The 20,599-nt window shown below is 42.0% G+C and overlaps 1 protein-coding gene and 1 non-coding gene across 3 annotated transcripts in view; one reads left to right on the top strand and one right to left on the bottom strand.

Annotated features, from left to right (window-relative positions):
- Positions 1 to 20,599, bottom strand: part of ASTN2 (astrotactin 2) — a 1,034,049-nt gene that overhangs the window by 436,485 nt on the left and 576,965 nt on the right. The window lies entirely within an intron of this gene.
- Positions 20,513 to 20,583, top strand: TRNAR-UCU (transfer RNA arginine (anticodon UCU)). Its single transcript has one exon. It is a non-coding gene; the product is annotated as a tRNA-Arg (tRNA).

Below are 20,599 nucleotides of genomic sequence, written 5' to 3'. Positions count from 1 at the left end.
CAGAACGAATAGTTTCTCATTAAACAGCACACATATTTCCCTATGACAATGGTTAACAACCTGAGTGGGGTTTTTAAATGGTGGAAATCACCAGTTAATTGTCCTCTGATCATCAACAATTGCAAGACTGTTAGATGTTCAAAACCTGAAAAAATGATTCCTAATTTCTTTAGGAACAATGAAATAATTACCTTTCCATCCATCCATCCATCCATCCATCCATCCATCCACTCATCCATCTATCCATATATTCATCCTTCCATACATCTATTCATTACAAAGATGTTTACTAAGCATCTGCTATGCCTGGCCCTGTGCTATGTGCTGTAAGAATTGAAAATATGAATAAGCCGTGGTCTCTGCCCCCAACAAAGCCAGCAGTCATGAAGAGCAGAAAATACATGGAAAACAAGACTTTGAGACCAGTCTGTGGGAGTTCAGAGAAAGTCATTATCAATCTGGCATTAGGAGATTGGGTAGGAATTGGTGTGTAGCTCAAGAAATACCTTTTTGTATCCTTGAAATTTTGAACTGTATGCATATGTATGCTTATTCAAAAATAAATTAAAAAAATCAGTGATGGCACTCAGAGAGGAGGAATAGGAGAAAAAAGGAGGAGGAGAAAAGAAGCAGAGGATGGTGGACTGCTATCTGAGCTAGTGCCATGAGTGGTGAGGCTAAAGGCATAAGTAAGAAGACTGGATTGCAAAGAAAGTGAGGCTGACAAAATGAAAATCTTAAGTTTAAACTATTCTCTAAAAGTTTGCCTATGTTTGAATCTGTACTTATTTGACAGGAAGATATTAGTTTTCACCAATCAAGTTGGAATTCTTTTTCTTTTTCAAATGATAATCCTCAGTACTGGATGAGGGTGTAGTGAAATGCTCTTTTTTCTGTTCTACTTGAGAGAGTATAAATAGACAAAATTTATGGAAAGCAGTTTGGCAAAATGTATCAAGACTTTTCAAGTGTTCATACACTTTGGCCTAGTGATCACAGTAATGAATTCTAAGGGGAAAATGATCAATGTGGGTGAAGATGCACGCACAAAGATGTTCATAACTGCATTGTCTATAATGGGGAAAGATGGAAATGACCTAAATATCCAATAGGGAGGACATGGTTATGAACATTATGATTCATTCACAAAATAGGATATCATGTGAAAATTAAAAATCATGATTTCCAAGCATAACTGTCTGGAAAATTTTTATGTTATAATATTAAGTTCTTAAAAAAAGCAAGAAAATATTATATATACACAAACACATATGCCAATAAAATAGGAAAAAAAAAAGACTTCAAGGAGTAGGTGGCATTTAACTGGGTTGGATATTTGGAGATGGGGTAAAACTACAGGGGACAGCCTCATATTTGTTCACACAATCTCCATGTTCCTCTCTTTTGGTAACAGCACAACCATTTAGTTTTGTGGAAATTAATATACTGTATGAGTCAGAATCGACTCGACAGCAACAGGCTTTTGGTTTTATGTTCCCCTTACACATATACACTGGATACAACATTGAAGATTTAACAGTCAAAGTGCCTTGCCTTCCTCTGGCCTATGGGTGATAGAGTTAACCGACAACTTGACTGATGAGATTTTTGCTCTCTTAACCACACTGACATGAAGGTTGAGGATCTGGAAATCGGTTGCTCAAAAATTATTCATGCCCCTGTACTTCTTGGAAGTCCTTCAGGGTTCCACTACATGGTAGGTCTACTTTGGTTTGATGACTGCTGCCATAAGCAATAGCCAGCCATTGGAGATCTCTGGAGAGGGGAATGATGTAAGTAGAGCTGTGTCCACAAACAGTTAGAAATACTTTAGTTCAGAGCATCTAGGTTTGGTTCAGGGTGTCCTGAGTTTTGTCAACACGAGAAGCAGACAAAGGTTCTGGGCTTTTTGAAGAAGAGTGTTGAGAGAGAACGTTGAGTTTCAAGTGGTCAAGACCAGGATGCCTGCCTTGTGCCATCTAAGGAAGGCAAGTAGAGGGCAGAAGGAAGGGAGAAGGGTCTCGATCATGGCCTGTCTTCAGCCAGAAAAGTTTGGGGCAAGCAAGGGGTGGGGGAAGAGAAAAGGCAAAAAGTCCACCTTGAGGTCAATGTTAATAGATTTGCTTAGTAAATTCAGTTTCATAGGCAGACAGGCAAGCTTTATCTATAAGCCCATGCCTCTTACAAATCCAGGGCCTAAGCCTGGGGACCTGTGCAGCTGAGAGGCCAGAGAGTACAGAGGAATCTAGGAGGAGTAGGTTCAAGTCCCCTGATACTGCTAATGTGAAAGCTCTTGAAGAGTTCTCTCTTTTCTGAGCCTCAGTTTTCCTATTTTCTACAAGGTTATTTGCCTATTCCTTTGAAAGCATCTTCAATCATTTATTCAACAAATGCCTACTGAATACCTACTACTATCATTTACTGCTAGGGTAGGCTTGTACTGAAAAATAAGGAAGATTGGTCCTTTCTTACACCAAAAGGGTAGGTGGGCTGTCTGTGGTGCTGACCAGGGAGGATGGGGGACTCCTCACTTCTACGGTTATCCTCTTGTCTTCACCTCCTTAGGATCTGGGAGGCCTGAAACATCAGGCAGCAAAGAGGCTAGTCCTGACCACCGATCTGCTGTCGGAGAGACCTACAACTCAGGGGAAGATGCAATTGTCTGCCAACGGGCTTGCTTTGGCAGTCTTTTTCTAGACAAGGTCACTATTTGGCCTGCTGGGGGTTGAAAAAGAGTGAGGGGGAGGACAGGGATGGAGAAAATGCAGGCCTGTGAAATAATTCAAGACAGACTTTGTGCAAGCAAAGTGGGAGAACCGACTCCTCCTACAATTGTATTATTTTTTTAGGTGAAGGAAATAATTAGACATTTCAGAAATATCGATAGAGATTTACTGAGCATTGATTACATGTCAGGCATTGATCTAGGTATAGCGAAGATGGCAGTGTATGAAAGTCCCTTCCCTCATGGGTCCCTAGCTGGTGCAAATGGTTAACACGTTTGGTTGCTAACCGAAAAGTTAGAGGTTCGAGTCCACCCAGAAGTGCCTTGTAAGAAAGGATCGGTGATCAACTTCCAAAAAATCAGCCATTGAAAGCCCTCTGGAGCACAGTTCTACTCTGACATACACAGGGTCACCATGAATCGAAACTGACTCGATGGCAACTGTTTTTTCCCTTATGGAGTTCACATTCTGGTAGGGGGAGACCATGAAACAAATGAAAGCTATTAAAGAGTTACACAGCTTACATATTAAATAGTTAATATGACAGAAGGGGCTGGGGAGTGCTGGAGAGGGGTAAGGGGTGGTATGATAATTTAGTAAGGTGGTAAGGGACCAACTCCTTGAAAAGATCATTTCAGTATAGGGTCACCAAGATAATCAAAGAATAATGAATGCAGAGTGATTAGCACAGCATCTGACATACAGCAAATGCTCAATAAATTGCCATTGTTGTTGCTGTTGTTAATTATGTTCTAAGTTCCTTATCTAAACATGGGGGCATTAAGGCCCACATCATTACTGTTGCTGTTGTTAGGTGCACTTGACTCGTTTTTGAGTCACAGTGACCCCATGCGACAGAGCAGAACTGCCCCATAGGGTTTTCTTAGCTGCAATCTTTATGGAAATAGATCACCAGGTCTTTCTCATGCAGAGTCACTAGGTGGGTTTGAACCTCCAACCTTTCTGTTAGCAGCCAAGCACTTAACTGTTTGCACCACCAGGGTTACTGAATAGATTAAATTTGGAAATGTATATCAATAAATTTACACGACAAACACGTTCAACAGATGATCATTGAGTGCCAGCTATGTGCCAGGGAAAATACACATAAACAAGCATGTAAGTATATACTATTATGTCAGAGGGACTGAGACAGAGATTCCTGGGCTGAGGGGCTGTGCTGTTCTGAGCTATGCATTGGGAAGGCATGCCTGAGGAGATGGCCTTAGAGCAGAGGCAGGCAGGAAGCATGGAGAGAATCAGGCCAGGGAAAGCATGTTACAAGCAGATAGAACAGCAGGTATAAAGGCCCAGAGATAGGGGTGGGGTCAGCCATTAAAGGAGCATCAAGATCCTTTAATCATAGAGGGTCTTGGAGGTGACACTAATGACTTTGGGCTCTATTATAGGTGTTATGGAGTCTATGAGTGGTGTGAACAGTCAATCCATTTGGCTGCTATCCAAACAGTTGGAGGTTCAAGTCCACCCAAAGGTGCCTGGGAAAAAAGGCTTGGAGATCTACTTCTGAAAAATCAGCCATTGAAAACCCTATGGAGCACAGTTCTGCGGTTGGCAAGAGTCAGAATCGACTTGATGGCAACAGGATTTTTTATAGCAAAGGAATTGGAGAGTTTTGAGCAGGGAGTGCAATAACCTGCTTTACATTTTAAAGGGATAATTCTGACCACTGTGCGTAGGTAACATAGCATGTACCATTTTATTCATGTGAAAAATAGTAATAATAATTACCTTTGATGCATTATGTGATCAGCGGTAACATACATTAAGTGTCTGGCACTCACTTTAAAATATATTCATTAAATACCTGCTACGTGCAAGTAAGTTCAATACAGCAGTGTTGATAGAGACAGCCACTTCTTGCCCTCAAGGACCTTCTGATGGTTTTATTGGCACACAGTAGATGCTCAATAAATTATTACTATTTTATATGAAATAATATATGATATTGTGTTGCATGACTAACATAGCATTCTTATTTTCACCTCTCTTGCCCCAAAAGTGACAGTGGTAAAAACACTAGAGACTCGTTCCTGAGGAAAAGGAGGCATAAAAGAAAAAAGAATAAAAAGGAAGAAGAAGAAATAATGCAAAGGAAGCAGGGATATGCCATTTCTCATCACCACATCTTTCAATACGTACATGAGTCCTTGGGTCGTGCAAAGGGTTAATGATTAACATGCTTGGCTGACAACCAAAAGGTTGGCGGTTCCCCCAAAGATGCCTCAAAAGAAAAACCTGATGATATATTTCTCCCCAAAGAAAACCAGCCATTGAAAACCCTATGGAGCACAGTTCTACTTTGACACATACGGGGTCACCATGAGTTGGATTGACTCAACAGAAACTGGTTGTTTCATATGCCTCCTTGGAGGACTCCTATTCTGGTTTCAGGACAGCTCAGTGATCTATCCTCTCCTCTGTGAAGCAGAGTCCTCCCTGGGTAGCACCTGCCTGTCCTCCTCCCTGGCTCTTGGATCCGTCTCTCCTGAGGCACATCTCACTGCATTTGAGTGCCTATTTGTTCATGAGGTTCATTCTTCTCGCTCATTTGTGCATCCTCAGTGATCAGCACAGGGTCTGCCACGTGGCTAGTATAATAAACATTCACGGAAGGAAGAAAGGAAGGGAGGAGAGGAGGGAGGGAAAAGAAGCCAATTCTTTCGTCCTTCCTTTCCCAGTAACATTAAGCTCATTTCACCAGCAAGTGCTGAGTTTATTGATCGACATTTCTGAGGTATTGAACTGAGTGTCTATTGATAGAAATAACTGGCAAGCAGGCAGGCTAAGAGAGAAATGTGCTGACGGCCAGTAAATCATAGCCCTGGTATCGGAGTGCCTGTCTGTGCCAAGAGCGACAATCATTCATTTCCTGTTCCTTCACAGTTACATTTCTAGGGTTGACTGACAAGTTCATTTTGGGGATTCATCAGGCCCTTTATAAATAAACTCCCTTCTTATTTCATGTTTCTAACTGCACCTGGCACCCAAATGATCGGCTGCTGAGGACTCACAGAAACATTTCAAATTGCCAGCAACAGCTCAACATGGTAGTTAAAGGAAATCTTCCGGTTACTGTATGATATAATCAAGAGGACCCACATCCCCAGGCATCGCAACTCCATGCACAGAACCAAAGAGGATTTCATTCATTATCCCTTGCCCTTAAATAAAAGATACCAAGTGCTGAGCTATAAAATTGTCTATTGGCATACAAATGTGAAATGAAGTCCTCTGTCCAAGCTGTATGATTCTGAGTAAGTCACTGGACCTCTCTGAGCTTCAGTTTCTTGCCTAAAAATGGGATACAGTGTTAACAGTACTGCTGATAAGAAAGACCTGAGGTAATAGAAGTGAACATATTTAAAGCTCTACAGACGGGAGGCAGTGGTGGTTCAGTAGTAGCATTCTCGCCTTTCATGCTGGAGCCCTGGGTTCTATTCCCGGCCAGTGCACCTCATGCACAGCCACCACCTGTCTATCAGTGGATGCTTGGGTGTTGCTATGATGCTAAACAGGTTTCAGCAGAGCTTCCAAAGACAGACTAGGGAGAAAGGGCTGGTGATCTACTTCTCAAAATCAGCCAACGAAAACTGTATGGATCACATCAGTCCAATCCTCAACCCATCATGGGGATGGCACAGGACTGGGCAGCATTTCCTGCAGTTGTGCATGGAGTGCCCATGAGTCCTTCAGTTGTGCATGGAGTGCCCGTGAGTCCTTCAGTTGTGCATGGAGTGCCCATGAGTCCTTCAGTTGTGCATGAAGTGTCCATGAGATGGGGGCCGACTCCACAGCAGATAACAACAAGAACAAGAGGGGAAGGAATCTTCTAATAGTATCTCATTACATCTCATGACCAGCCTCATGACTGCTATAAGTATCTCCATCTTATAGACAAGGAAACAGCGCCTCCAAGAAGGGGAGGCTGATAAGTGACAAAGCTGGGATATGAACCCTGCTTTGCCTGAGGCAGCTGCTCATAGAAAGAAAATTTATTGTTAATCTTATTTGTGATTTTACTCCTGAACCTGGCCAAAAATTCCAATTCATGCCAGAGGCCTTGAGGTTAGTACAGGAGGAATTTAGTTTTCTGCTGGGCTTCACATAAACAAGGCCATTCCAGTGCATTTAGAAATAATTCTGCAGCCTCTTGAGTCATCAAAGCAAAGTTCTTAGAACTCAAATGCTTGGTATTGATGCATCTAATGTATTCATTGTTCAGTGTTTTTTTTTGCTAACAGTAGACACAGGTACCTTGACATTTGCATTATTATACAATTTCTTTTAAAGACTGTTTATATTTTGGAAAGGTTTTGAGTAGTTCTAATAACTACCCATGAAAGCAGCAGTCAAGAAATCAAAACGACATATTTGCGTTGGGCAAAACTGCTGCAAAAGACTTCTTTAAAGTGTTAAAAAGCAAAGATGTCATCTTGAGGACTAAGATGCGTCTGATCCAAGCCATGGTATTTTCAAACACCTCATATGCATCTGAAAGCTGGACAACAAACAAGGAAGACCTAAGAAGAATTGGTGCATTTGAATTATGGTGTTGTCATAGAATATTGAATATACCATGGACCGCCAAAAGAAAGAACAAATCTGTCTTGAAAGAAGTACAGCCAGGATGCTCCTTAGAAGGGAGGATGGTGAGACTTTGTCTTTCGTACTTTGGACATGTTAGCAGGAGGGACAAATCCCTAGAGAAGGACATCATGCTTGGTAAAGCAGAGGGTCAGTGAAAAAGAGGAAGACTCTCAACGAGATGGATTGGCACAGTGGCTGCAACAATGGGTTCAAACAGCAACGATTGTGAGGATGGCTCAGGACTGGGCAGTGTTTTATTCTGTTGCATACAGGGTCACTATGAGTTGGAACTGACTCGACAGCACTTAACAATAACTATCATCTTGGGCAGGAAAATTTCTCTGTTGAAAGATAAGCAGCCATATATGGTGGAGCTCTGGGGCTGAGGCACAAGACATTTCACTTTTATTTACTCAAGAGACACTAACTGAATAACTGCTATTCAAGGGTACTCAGGCACTATGGCCCTTTTGCAGCTTTGCTTAGAGTGGGGAAGATAAACTTTAATATGATCATAATAGTATTCATCAAGTGTTTACTATGCATCAAACAATGTGCTAAGCACTTAGCATGTGCTCTCTTCGGACAACCCCATGAAGTAAGAACTATGTTGCCCTCATTTTAAAACAAACAAACAAACAAACCAAAAAAACTCATTGCCATCAAGGCGATTCTGATGCATAGTGACCCTATAGGACAGAGTAGAACTGCCTTGTAGGGTTTCCAAGGAGTGGCTGGTGGATTCGAACTGCCGACATTTTGGTTAGCAGATGAGCTCTTAACAACTGCTCCACGAGAGGTCTTCCCTCATTTTATAGACGAGGAAATTGAGGTATAGGGAAGCACAAGGGCATGTGCAAGGTCCCATGGCATGTAAGTGGGAGACCTAGGATTTCAATGCAGGTAGGTGTGTGAGTCGGAATTGACTCGATGGCAATGGGGTTTTTGGTTTTAGGCTGTGTGAGGAGCATGATAAAAACCAAAACCAAAACCCATTGCTGTGGAGTCATTCCGACTCATAGCGACCCTATATGACAGAGTAGAACTGCCCCATAGGGTTTTCAAGGCTGTAAATCTTTGTTGTTGTTGTATTTTAAGTGAAAGTTTACATTTCAAGTTGGTCTCTCCTACAAAAACTTATATATACACTGTTATGTGACCCTAATTGCTCTCCCCACACTGTGACAACACACTCCTCCTTTCCCATGTCCATTCAATCAGCTCCTGACCCTCTCTGCCCTCCCATCTCACCGCCGGACAGAAGCTGCCCATTTAGTCTCATGTAGCCACTAGAGCTAAGAAGCACATTCTTCACGAGTATCATTTTATGTCCCACAGTCCAGTCCAATCTTGGTCTGAAGAGTTGGCCTCGGGAATTGTTTCAGTTCTGGGTTGACAGAGAGTCTGGGGTCCATGCTTTCTGGGGTTCTTCCAGTCTCAGACCATTAAGTCTGGTCTTTTTACTAGACTTTGAGTTTTGTACCTCACCTTTCTCCTGCTTCATCAGGGACTGTCTGTTGTGTTCCCTGTCAGGGCGGTCATTGGTGGTAGCCAGGCACCATCTAGTTCTTCTGGTCTCAGGCTGATGGAGTCTCTGGTTTATGTGGCCCTTTCTGTTTCTTGGACTAATAGTTCCCTTGTGTCTCTGGTGTTCTTCATTCTCACAAGGCTGTAACTCTTTATGGAAGCAAACTGCCACATCTTTCTCTTGCAGAGGGGCTGGTGGGTTTGAACTTAACCTTTTGGTTAGCAGCTGAGTGCTTAACCACTGGGCAATCAAGGCTCCTAGGAGCATAATGGTGTCTCTTAATTAATAGTTGGGCTCTGGGCATTGAGGTGAGGTTTTTATAGCACGGTGATGGGCACATGAAGATCCAGTGCACTCTCCTTTCTACTTTTGTATATGTTTGTAATTTTCCATAATTATATAGATGTAGATATATAAATATATATATACATATTTTAAGTGCAGTTTCCTGAGCCAGACAGTCTAAGCTTTTCACTGTGAACTAGGGATAATAATAAGAGTTCTTCGGTGGTGGAAAAGGTTAAATGCTCTGCTGCTAACCAAAGAGTTGGAGGTTCAAACCCACTCAGAGGCACCTTGGAAGAAAGGCCTGGCGATCTGCTCCTGAAAGGTCCCAGCCTTGAAAACCATAAGGAACGCAGTTCTACTCTGCACACATGGGGTTGCCATGAGTTGGAATTGACTCAATGGCAACTGATATATTTTTTTAGTATCACTTTCCTCATGGGGTTGGTGGATGATTAAATGACTTAATACAGATAAAGCATTTAAAACTTGTTGCATTGTAAGTCCTTCAGACTTGTTAGATATTATTTGTTCTAACAGCTAACAAGGGAAAGCCTGCAGTGCTTACAGGATTTAGCAATTGTGCCCATCCCCATATACTCCTGAATATAAGGCAACTCTCCCACCCATTTTCCTGAGAAGATTTTTAAGTTATTTGATCTGCCTGAGTCTATAAACTTTGTTTAGAAATGTAGATGAACCAGTCAGATATCTATTCATAGTATTTTTAATTTAGTCACCCACACCTATTTAAAATCACGTTACATAAGGTAATACAATAAATTTAGAAAAACTGTGTTTGCTCATTCTTTCATTTCAATAAAATAATTTCATTCTAACTGTTGTTGTGTGCCGTCCAGTCTATTCCAACTCATAGCAACCCCGTGTGACAGAGTAGAACTGTCCCATAGGGTTTCCTAGGCTATAATCTTTATAGGAGCAGATCACTGGGTTTTTTTCCCACAGAGCCGCTTGTGGGTTCAAACCACAGACCTTTTTCCGTTAGCAGCTAAGTGCTTAACCATTGCGCCACCAGGGCTCCTTTATTCCAACCAAAAACCAAACCAACCCTGTTGCTATCCAGTTGATTCCGACCCTATAGGACAGAGTAGAACTGCTGCAAGGGTTTCCTAGGCTGTAATCCTTCAGGAAGCAGAGTGCCAGATCATACTTCTGGTGGGTTCACACCGCGGAACTTTCAGTTAGCAGCCAAGCACTTTAACCACTGTGCCACCAGAGCTAGTTACATATAACCCTGATAGAGTCTAAGGTATTTCCCCAAGCAGTTGTTGTTTAAAATAAATTAGTTTAGAAAGTACCCTTCACCCTGACAGAGAACACAACAGAGAGTCCCTGATGGAGCAGGAGAAAAGTGGGGTGCAGAACTCAAATTCTAGTAAAAAGACCAGACTTAATGGTCTGACTGAGACTGAAGGAACCCTGGAAGACATGGTCCCCGGACTCTGTTAGCCCAAAACTGAAACCATTCCCGAAGCCAACTCTTCAGACAAAGATTAGACTGGACTATGGGACATAAAATGATACTCGTGAAGAGTGTGCTTCTTAGCTCAAGTAGATACATGAGACTAAATGGGCAGCTCCTGTCGGAGGTGAGATGAGAAGACAGACAGGGTCAGGAGCTGGTTGAATGGACACAGGAAATCGGGGGTGGAAAGGAGGAGTGTGCTGTCACAGTATAGGAAGAGCAACTAGGGTCATATAACAATGTATGTATAAATTTCTGTAGGAGAGACTAACTTGAAATGTAAACATTGACTTAAAGTACAACAATAAAATAAAAAAAAAAAAAAGAAAGAAAGAAAGCACCCTTCATTTGTAAGACATGGTAAGAAGCCATAGCAAGGTGATAGTTTTTTTTCACAGGTGTTTCTATGGGGTAAATGCTTCCCTTATACACAAACATCTACTGTTACCTGGTCTGAGGGTGGATGTTTTGGTGTTAAAGAGGCTAACGGAAGGGGACTGGCAAAACTGGGTGAGGCTGTTTGGAGCCTGGGGTGCTGAAAGCTTTGAGAGTGACTGGGTGAAAACAGAAGAGAGAAGGCAGATGAGGATGGGAGTCAGGCTGCACTGCTCCATCTTTGATCCAAGCCTAAATGCTCTTCCCTCAGATAAGCCTCTTAGCTCAAAGGTCACCTGCTCAACGTCATTGGGTGATGGCCTAACATTAGGGTTGCCAGATTTAGCAAATAAAAATACAAGACAGCCAGTTACATTTGAATTCAGATAAACAGCAGATACTTTTTTTTACTATAAACATGTCCCAAATATTCCAATTATCCACTGATTGCCTGAAATTCAAATTTAACTAGGCGTTCGGTATTTTACCGGGCAACCCTGCCTTATGTGGACTGTACCTCTGCTCCTTCCCCTTCTCCTGCCCTCCCAATCTCCTTTACCTGCTTTTTGTTCCATGACAGGTGTACCTTCCAAAGCCTAACAATTTATTTTATTACATTTATTATTTATTTTCCACTTTTTCCCATTAGAATATAAATTGTGCAGGGGCATGGATTTCTACCTGTTTTACTCATTGAAGGATCTCCAACATCTATTAAAGCGCGCGTGCACGCGCGCACACACACACACACACACACACACACACTCACCTTAGAATCGCGCTATACAGATACCTTGGTAGTCTTCTCTTTTTTTCTTAACACCATTCCATGGATTTTTCTGCACACTCTCTTTTTCTGTTCAAAAATGTGATTTTCATGGCTACTTAATATTCTATTTCAATATTGCCCAAGTAAATTAACCAATCCCCTATTAGAGAACATTTGGGTGTTTCAACTTTTCTCAGGTATAATTAATGCCCTGGTGGACAGTTTGGCAGGATTACAGGAAGTTTAGGTTTTGCCCACTCTGAAGCAGGATGTAGGTGCAATTCTGGTTTCACCCTCTTATAGCTGTGTGATCTTGAACAAGTCACTGCCTTTCCTAGCCTCAGTTTCCCCTGGTGGTAAAATGGGCTGCTAACAGACCTATCTCCTGGGGTTGTTTGAATTTAATGAGATGAAACATCAAGGTTCATAGCTTGGCTAGGCTCAGGGTGATCAATCAGTAAGACCTGCTGTGATTATTGCTATTAGAATCATTCCATCCCCCAACTCTCTCACCAACTCTCTAACTCATTAGGCCAAAATCTATAGGTTTCCAAGCAGCCAGAGTATCTCCCTTCCCAGGTCCTTAGTTCCCTTCTCTCCCTCAAGCCAACACTCACGTTAACTTCTGCTTATTCAGAGATACCCAGCTCAGTCTGAAGGTTTTCTTGACACCAACTCCCTCCCTTGGTTGTTGGGTACCTTTGAGTCGATTTCAACTCATAGCCACCCTGTAGGAGAGGGTTGAACTGCCCCGTAGTGTTTTCTTGGCTGTAATCTTTTTTCTGCGTGACTTTTTTTTTATTGTGCTTTAAACAAAAGTTTACAGTTCAAGTTAGTCTGTCATACAAAAATTTATACACGCACTGCTATGTGACCCTAGTTGCTCTCCCCATACTGTGACAGCACACTCCTCCTTTCCACCCCCGATTTCCCGTGTCCATTCAACCAGCTCCTGTCCCTTTCTGCCTTCTCATCTCGCCTCCGGACAGGAGCTGCCCACTTAGACTCATGTATCTACTTGAGCTAAGAAGCACGCCCTTCACGAGTATCATTTTATGTCTTATAGTCCAGTCTAATCTTTGTCTGAAGAGTTGGCTTCGGGAATGGTTTCAGTTTTGGGCTAACAGAGTCCAGGGACCATGTCTTCCAGGGTTCCTCCAGTCTCAGTCAGACCATTAAGTCTGGTCTTTTTACTAGAATTTGAGTTCTGCACCCCACTTTTCTCCCGCTCTGTCAGGGACGGTCTGTTGTGTTCCCTGTCAGGGCGGTCATTGGTGGTAGCCAGGCACCATCTAGTTTTTCTGGTCTCAGGCTGATGGAGTCTCTGGTTTATATGGCCCTTTTGTCTCTTGGGCTAATATTTTCCTTGTGTCTCTGGAGTTCTTCATTCTCCTTTATCCCAGGTGGTCTGGACCAATTGATGTACCTTAGATGGCCGCTTGCCTGCTGCTATTTTGTCCCTCGAAGTGTTTGGTTGTATTCAGGAAATTTCTTAGCTTTTGGTTTAGTCCAGTTGTGCTGACTTCCCTTGTAGCGTGTGTTGTCCTTCCCTTCACCTAAGATAATTCTTGTCTACTATCTAGTTAGTGAATACCCCTCTCCCTTCCTCCCCACCCTCATAACCATCAAAGAATGTTTTCTTCTGTCTTTAAACCTTCTTCTTGAGTTCTTATAATAGTAGTCTTATACAATATTTATCCTTATGTGACTAATTTCACTTAGCATAACGCCTTCCAGATTCATCCATGTTATGAGATGTTTCACAGATTCATCTTTGTTCTTTATCGTTGTGTAGTATTCTATTGTGTGGATATACCATAATTTCTTTATCCATTCATCCATTGATGGGCAAGTAGGTTGTTTCCAAGTTTTTGCTATTGTGAACAGTGCTGCAATGAACATGGGTGTGCATATATCTATTTGTGTGATGGCACTTACTTCTCTAAGATACATTCCAAGGAGTGGGCCAGCTGGATCGTATGGTACTTCTATTTCTAGCTTTTCAAGGAAGCGCCAAATCGATTTCCAAAGTGGTTGCACCATTTTACATTCCCACCAACAGTGTATAAGTATTCCAGTCTCTCCACCACCTCTCCAACGTTTATTATTTTGTGTTTTTTTGATTAATGTTAGCCTTACTGGTGTGAGATGGAATCTCATTGTAGTTTTGATTTGCATTTCTGTAACAGCTGATGATCGTGAGCATTTCCTCATATATCTGTTATCTTGGCTGTAATCTTTAAGGAAGCATATTGCTACCAGAAGAAGAGTAAGATTTATAGATGGGATGGTTTGGCACAGAATTGACAAGGGTGCCAGTTTCTATCAAGTGAGTAGAATTGCTCGTGAAGTCAGTTTAACTCCTTGAGTCGAGTCACTTTTGGTACTCAAAAGTGGACTGGGGCTAGCCCCAGTTTTATTATCAGTGCCACTAGGGTTATACCTGAGGCTATAGAGTTAAAGAATTTTGTGATTGATCATTGTCCTGATTGTATGAAGTTAAGTATAATGGCTATTATGAGTAACATGGATGCAGTAGCATGAGTTAGGAAATATTTAGTGGCTGCTTCTGTTGATCATGGATTAGAGGTTTTGGTTAAGATAGGAATGACAGCAAATATGTTTATTTCTAGACCTATTCAGGCTAGTAATCAATGGGAGCTAAATATTGTAATTATCGGTCTTTCTCCTGCAAAGAGGCTGGGTGGATTCAAACCACCAAGCTTTCAGTTAGCAGCCAAGCGCTTAACCATTGTGACACCAGGGCTTGGTTAATGTTCCTTTTCCATGAGCACACTTACCATCTTACTTTACAATGGCCTGGTTTGCTTGTAAAGTGACCATCTCAAGAGCAGCAGCTACTGGCCTTCCCTACCTCCTTTCCAGGGAATGTTGACCAAGAGCATTCTCCTGGTTGACGCTGCTCAGATACCGGCTACAGAGGGAGACTGATACCAAAACAGAAATGTATGCACAGGTTTCTGTACAGAAGACTTGTGGGGCGTCTTTCTTGGGCTTTATTCTGCTTTTTCAAAAAGAACTGAAGAGTACCGAATGGAATGAATGGTAACTGGACATTTGATGGTGACCAAAAGAGTTGCAAATAGCCCTTTTTAAAAAGACAATGACTTCAAAAAAAAAAAAAGCCGAATGGCAACAATAACATAACAATAGGAGCCCTCCCCTGCTGTGTGTTTCACACACACTATCCGTAATTCTGACAACAATCCTGATGATAGATACAATTTATTATTCTTATTTTACAGATGGTGCAAACTGTTAAATGCTCACCTACTAGCTGAAAGGTTGGTGGTTCAAACCCACCCAGAGGCACCTAGTGATCTGCTTCCAAAAGCCCACAGCCTTGAAAAACCCTGTGGAGCAGTTCTACTCTGCACACATGTGGTGAGTCCAATCGACTCAACAACAACTAATAACAACAACAAACAGAGGTTCAGAGGGTTTGTGACTTGTGCAAGTTAATCAAAGGAGGAGATGGGATTAGAATACAAGGTCTGTCTCACACCATAACCCCTGCAACACACAGGGACTTGGTGCTCTGCAATGGTTGCTAGGATGTGAACAAGTGGCTTTTCAGAAGTGTTTTTGGCCATATTATTTATTTATTGCAAAGGTATTTTACCTCCGTGTAAATGCTTGGGCAGAGTTCTCTGAGATCCAGCACATTCTGAAAGCAAACCTAATACATTCAGTTTGCACTTTCTAAGTACCGGGGACTCAAGTTTTGGTTAAGAATCCATGGGGACCCTCAGTCTCTATTCTTAAAGGGGCAGGAGTGAAAGCCAGGAGAGGAGAGGTGAGTCACAGTTGGATCCTGGAAGGCTTTCTAAAGTTGGTGGCACCCCATAAAGACCTTAATAAGTTAGACATAGTTTCCACAGAAACAAATTCACCCATGTTAAACAAATGAAGATTGAATTGATTTTCTGCTCAGGTCAATAAATAAGATAAATTGACCAGAAAAGAAAAATACTGATCAAGGTGCACTGAACATCAACATTTACTAAGAGCAGAGGGAGGAGAAACATATATATCAGAAAAATGGAAATGTCAATAGAGCATTAGGGCAGTGGCTTGGTTTCCAGTTAAGGTCTGTGTTTGAGGTTTAGTATTTCAGTGAGGTCTTTAAAAAGAGACAGAGAGTAGAATTAAGCTATTACAATAAAACTTCATTTAGTTGGACTGATTGCTGGGAAGGCCAATTGAAAATAAAAAGTCATTGAACTAAAATGCACAGATATGAGACAGCAGAAAGAGCACTGTATTCAGAGTCATGAGACCTAGGTCAGTGGCCTGTGACTTCTTAAGGGCAGAAAATCATGCATTATTAACTTTATATCCCCTTTGCCCAGCACAGAACCTCACATGTAGATGGAGTCTTAGATTGATTTCTGTGAAGAGCAGACCTCGAGTCAAAGATTTGGGTACCTGTAGTTGATTTGGGAGCCCTTGTGTGCAGTGGTTATGTGCTTGGCTGTTAACTGAAAGATTGGCAGTTCGAACCCACCAGCCTCTCTGCAGGATAAAGATGTGGCAGTCTGCTTCTCTAAAGATTTACAGCCTTGGAAACCCTTTGGGGCAGTTCTATTCTGTCCTACAGGGTCGCTATGAGTTGGATTTGACTAGATGACAACGGGTTTAGCTGATTTAGGAGTACCCTGGGTGGCACAAATGGTTAAGCACTCAGTTACTGACCAAAAGGTTAGCAGTTCAAGTCTACCCAGAGGTAACTCGGAAGAAAGGCCTGGCTATCTACTTCTGAAAAATCAGTCACTGAAAATTCTACGGAATGCAGCTCTACTCTAAAACACCCGGGTCACCATGAGTTAAAATTGACTCAAAGGCAACTGGTTTTAGTTGATTTGGGAGGTGACCCCAGGAAGCATGTGACAGGACTGGGAAATGAGACAAAGAAAGGAGGAATACCAATAAGGGTGTGTTAATGAGCAGGTTACCATGGTGGGCAACGGGCTCAATCTTGCTGGGACCCCTTTGAAAGACTATGTAGAATACATCCCCAAATCTTTCTACTAAAGGGTAAGGAAACTGGGTATTTTTCCACCAACTCCCCGTCCCTCATTTGTTGAGGGTCATGCCTAGGAAAATTGCCTCCCAACAACCCTTATGCATGGAGATTTAGGAACCTGAAGTGAGTTCATGAAGCTGCAGGTGATTGCTGCCAAGAACCAAGGGAAGATGGGAGGGACAAAGACAGGCATCAATGCTAGCAAAAGTGAAGTCTGTGCACTGTGACCACTGTCAAGTCATTCACTCTCTGGGCATCAGCATTCCAACTCTAAAAAGTGAGGTTTGGATTTTCACATTCTCTCCAAGACTGAGTGTCAATAATTCTGAAAAAGCAGATGGCGGTACATAGAACCGAGGATTAGAAGCCCTACAGGAAACTGTTTCTCACACAGATAAAAATGATCTATAATGAGCATTCCACTTGTTTGCTTTTAAGTGTGAGCTTTCAAGGGTTTGAACACGTAGCCGGAGATATATATGTATATCTATATGCACTGAGGCATTGTTTGTAACAGCGAAAAATTGAAAGCTACTTAAATATTTTTTAATCAAGACAGAGCTGAATAACATTGGTGTATTCATATACTGGAATGTTCTCATGCAGTTAAAAGGAATGAACTGAATCTGTATGTGCCAACATGAGTAGAGCTCAAAAAACATTTCTGAGTGAAAAAAAAAGCAAGATGCCAAATGTTATATATAGTAAGGTATCATTTTAAGAAAACAAAGACACTATTGGGTAGGTTACATGTATGGAAGAGTACTTTTAAAGGACTGCAAAATGACAACACAAACTCATTTAAAGTTATTTTGGAAAGATAAAAACCATATTTACATGAGTGGCCACTTCTGGGGAAGGGAAAGCAGGAACAAAGGAAGGAGGAGATAATCAATGATGAACGTGGGCTGGGGGGTAGTTGTTATGGCTTGAACTGTGTCCCCAAAAAATATGGGTTGGAATCCCAATCCCTATACCTATGGATGTAATCCCATTTGGGAATAGAGTTTTCCTTGTTACATTAGTGAGACCATATCAGTGCAGGATGTGTCTTAAACCTAACAAATTTTGAGATATAAAAGGAGTAGATTAGGCACAGAAGCAAGCAAGCACAAATGAGGGAAAGATAGATGCTAGGTGGTGATTTTCAAGGAATACTCATAATAACACTAGAGAAGCTGTTGTTGTTACATGCTGTCGAGTCAGTTCCAACTCAGAGTGACCCTACGTACAACAGAATGAAACACTGACTGGTCCTGCACTATCCTCACATTTTTTGTTATGCTCGAGCCAATCGGTGTAGCCACTGTGTCAGTCCATCTCGTTGAGGGTCTTCCTCTTTTTCGCTGACCCTCTACTTTACCAAGCATGATGTCTTTCTCCAGGGACTGATCTCTCCTGATAACACGTCCAACATGAGACAAAGTCTCAACACCCTCACTTGTAAGGAGCATTCTGGCTGTACTTCTTCCAAGACAGATTTGTGTGTTCTTCTGGCAGTCCATGATATATTCAGTATTCTTCATCAACACCATAATTCAAAGCTGAGACAATAATTTTCCCCCAGAGCAGACAGAGACAGCCTTCTCCTAGAGCTAGTGCCTTTAGACTTCTAGCCTCCTAAACTGTGAAAAAAATAAATTTCTGTCCTTTAAAGCCACCCCCTTGTGATACTCTGTTGTGGCAGCACTAGGAAACTAAGAGTAATAAAAGTGAGTTTAGCTTTAGTGATGCTGTTCTAATTTATAAAAGCAGAACTGATTACTGTATATTTGAAACTAAAATTAAAAAAGAGAAAGAAGTCTAGTACACAGTCTGGTATCACAGGAGGCTATGCAGTAATGTGGAAAGAGTTTGCAAAATGGAGTCAGAAAGATCTAGTAATTCTAGCAAATAACTTCCCTGCTAATAACTTCTGCCTCCCCAGTTGCAAAATGCGATGCCGACCTCACAAAGATGCGTGCAGATGGATGTGGTGGCCTCCATCTGGAGCATGATTTGTATTCACCGACTGTTTGTTCCCTGCTCTCTTGAAAACAGGACATGCACTTTCTAGCTGTATTTCTTATATTTAAAAAAAAAAAAAATCATTCCTTTACTGAGTGGAAAGGTGAAGTTCCTGCCTAATCCCCATGGAATCAGGAATCTGATCTAAAGGACTCTGAATTAAGGAGATTTTTAATGTTTTAACTGCTAGGGTGTCATCAGCTTTGGAACTGAACAAGGTTTCAGCTGAACTTTAAAGTGAGTTTTTGCCACACTTTGTGGTACCAATGAGTATTAACAGGGTGCCCTTCCACAATGACCATAACAGGCTGTGGTGTAAAGTCAAAGGGTCACTCTATGGGCCTGAGTTAGAACTGCTGAGTTTAAGCACCATCAGGAGAAGCTGCTAGGACAGACAGACATCTTCTGCAATTGTGCCCTAAGCTTTCTGGGCCTTGTCCTTTTACCTAGCCCGTCCTCCACCTGGAATTCTATCCCTTCCCCCAATGTTCACATGCCCACATTCTGTTTTTCTCTGTGTAGCCTTCATGGATAAACCCCCTGTCTTAGTTATCCAGTGCTGCTACAACAGAAATACCACAAGTGGATGGCTTTAACAAAGAGAAATTTATTTCCTCACAGTTAAAGTAGGCTAAAAATCCAAATTCAGGTCATCAGCTCCAGGGGAAGGCTTTTTCTCTCTGTTGGCCTTCTCCTCTTTGGTGTTCTCCCAGACTAGGAGCTTCTCTGCACAGGGACCCCGGTCCAAAGAATGCGCTCTGCTCCCAGCACTGCTTTCTTGATGGTATGAGGTCCCCAACTCTCTGCTTGCTTCCCTTTTCTTTTATCCTGAGTGATAAAAGGTGGTACAGTCCACACTGCAGGGAAACTCCCTTTACATTGGATCAGGGATGTGACCTGGGTAAAGGTGGTGTTACTATCCCACCCTAATCCTCTTTAACATAAAATTACAATCACAAAATGGAGGCCAACCACACAATTCTGGGAATCATGGCCCAGCCAAATTGGTACACATATTTTTTTGGGGTCATAATTCAAACCATGATACCCCTCTACCTCATAAAAATAATAATGCTTATGATGGTGATAATAGTTACCATTTATAGAGTACAACATTAGTTAGCAGGTATCATGCTGGGTTCTTGATTTCTATTATGTCATCTAACCCTCAGGCAACCCTCAGAGCTAGGCATCTGTAATCCCCTTTCATGTATGAGGACTCCAAGGCTCGCAGAGTGTGGAAGGATGTGAACAGGAAAAGTGTCACTCTTTTCCAGGGGCTTTGCTTTTTGACCCCCTCTTCCATTACGGTGGTGCAGTAGTTAAGAGACCGGCTACAGACCAAAAGGTCAGCAATCTGAATCCACCAGCCGCTCCTTGGAAACCCTCTAAGGCAGTTCTACCCTGTCCTATGATGTCGCTATGAGTCGAAATCAACTTGACAGCAATGGGTTTGGTTTTGGTTTTTGGTCCATTACCATGGCTTCCTCATCTATGGTTTGTGTCAATACATGATCTGTAGACAGAAATCTTTTTCAAGGATGTTCCTTGCTGAAGGCTGTTTTCCTGCTTAACCCTCAGAAACAGAAAGCTTTAAAAGTTAAAGTACAAGTCAGAGAGAAAAGGTAGAGCCCCATGAAATTATCTAAAGGAATAAGTAAGAACCATTCTTCAAAGAGGGGCAGTGGTGGTTCAGTGGTAGAATTCTCGCCTTCTATGCAGGAGATCCAGGTTCGATTCCTGGCCAACGCACCTCATGTGCAGCTAC

The sequence above is a fragment of the Trichechus manatus genome, unplaced genomic scaffold (genome assembly GCF_000243295.1).
Source record: "Trichechus manatus latirostris isolate Lorelei unplaced genomic scaffold, TriManLat1.0 scaffold00016, whole genome shotgun sequence".
NCBI classification, from domain to species: Eukaryota; Metazoa; Chordata; class Mammalia; order Sirenia; family Trichechidae; genus Trichechus; species Trichechus manatus.
The sequence above is the reverse complement of the archived record's forward strand: the minus strand, read 5'-3'. Positions and strand labels throughout refer to the sequence as shown.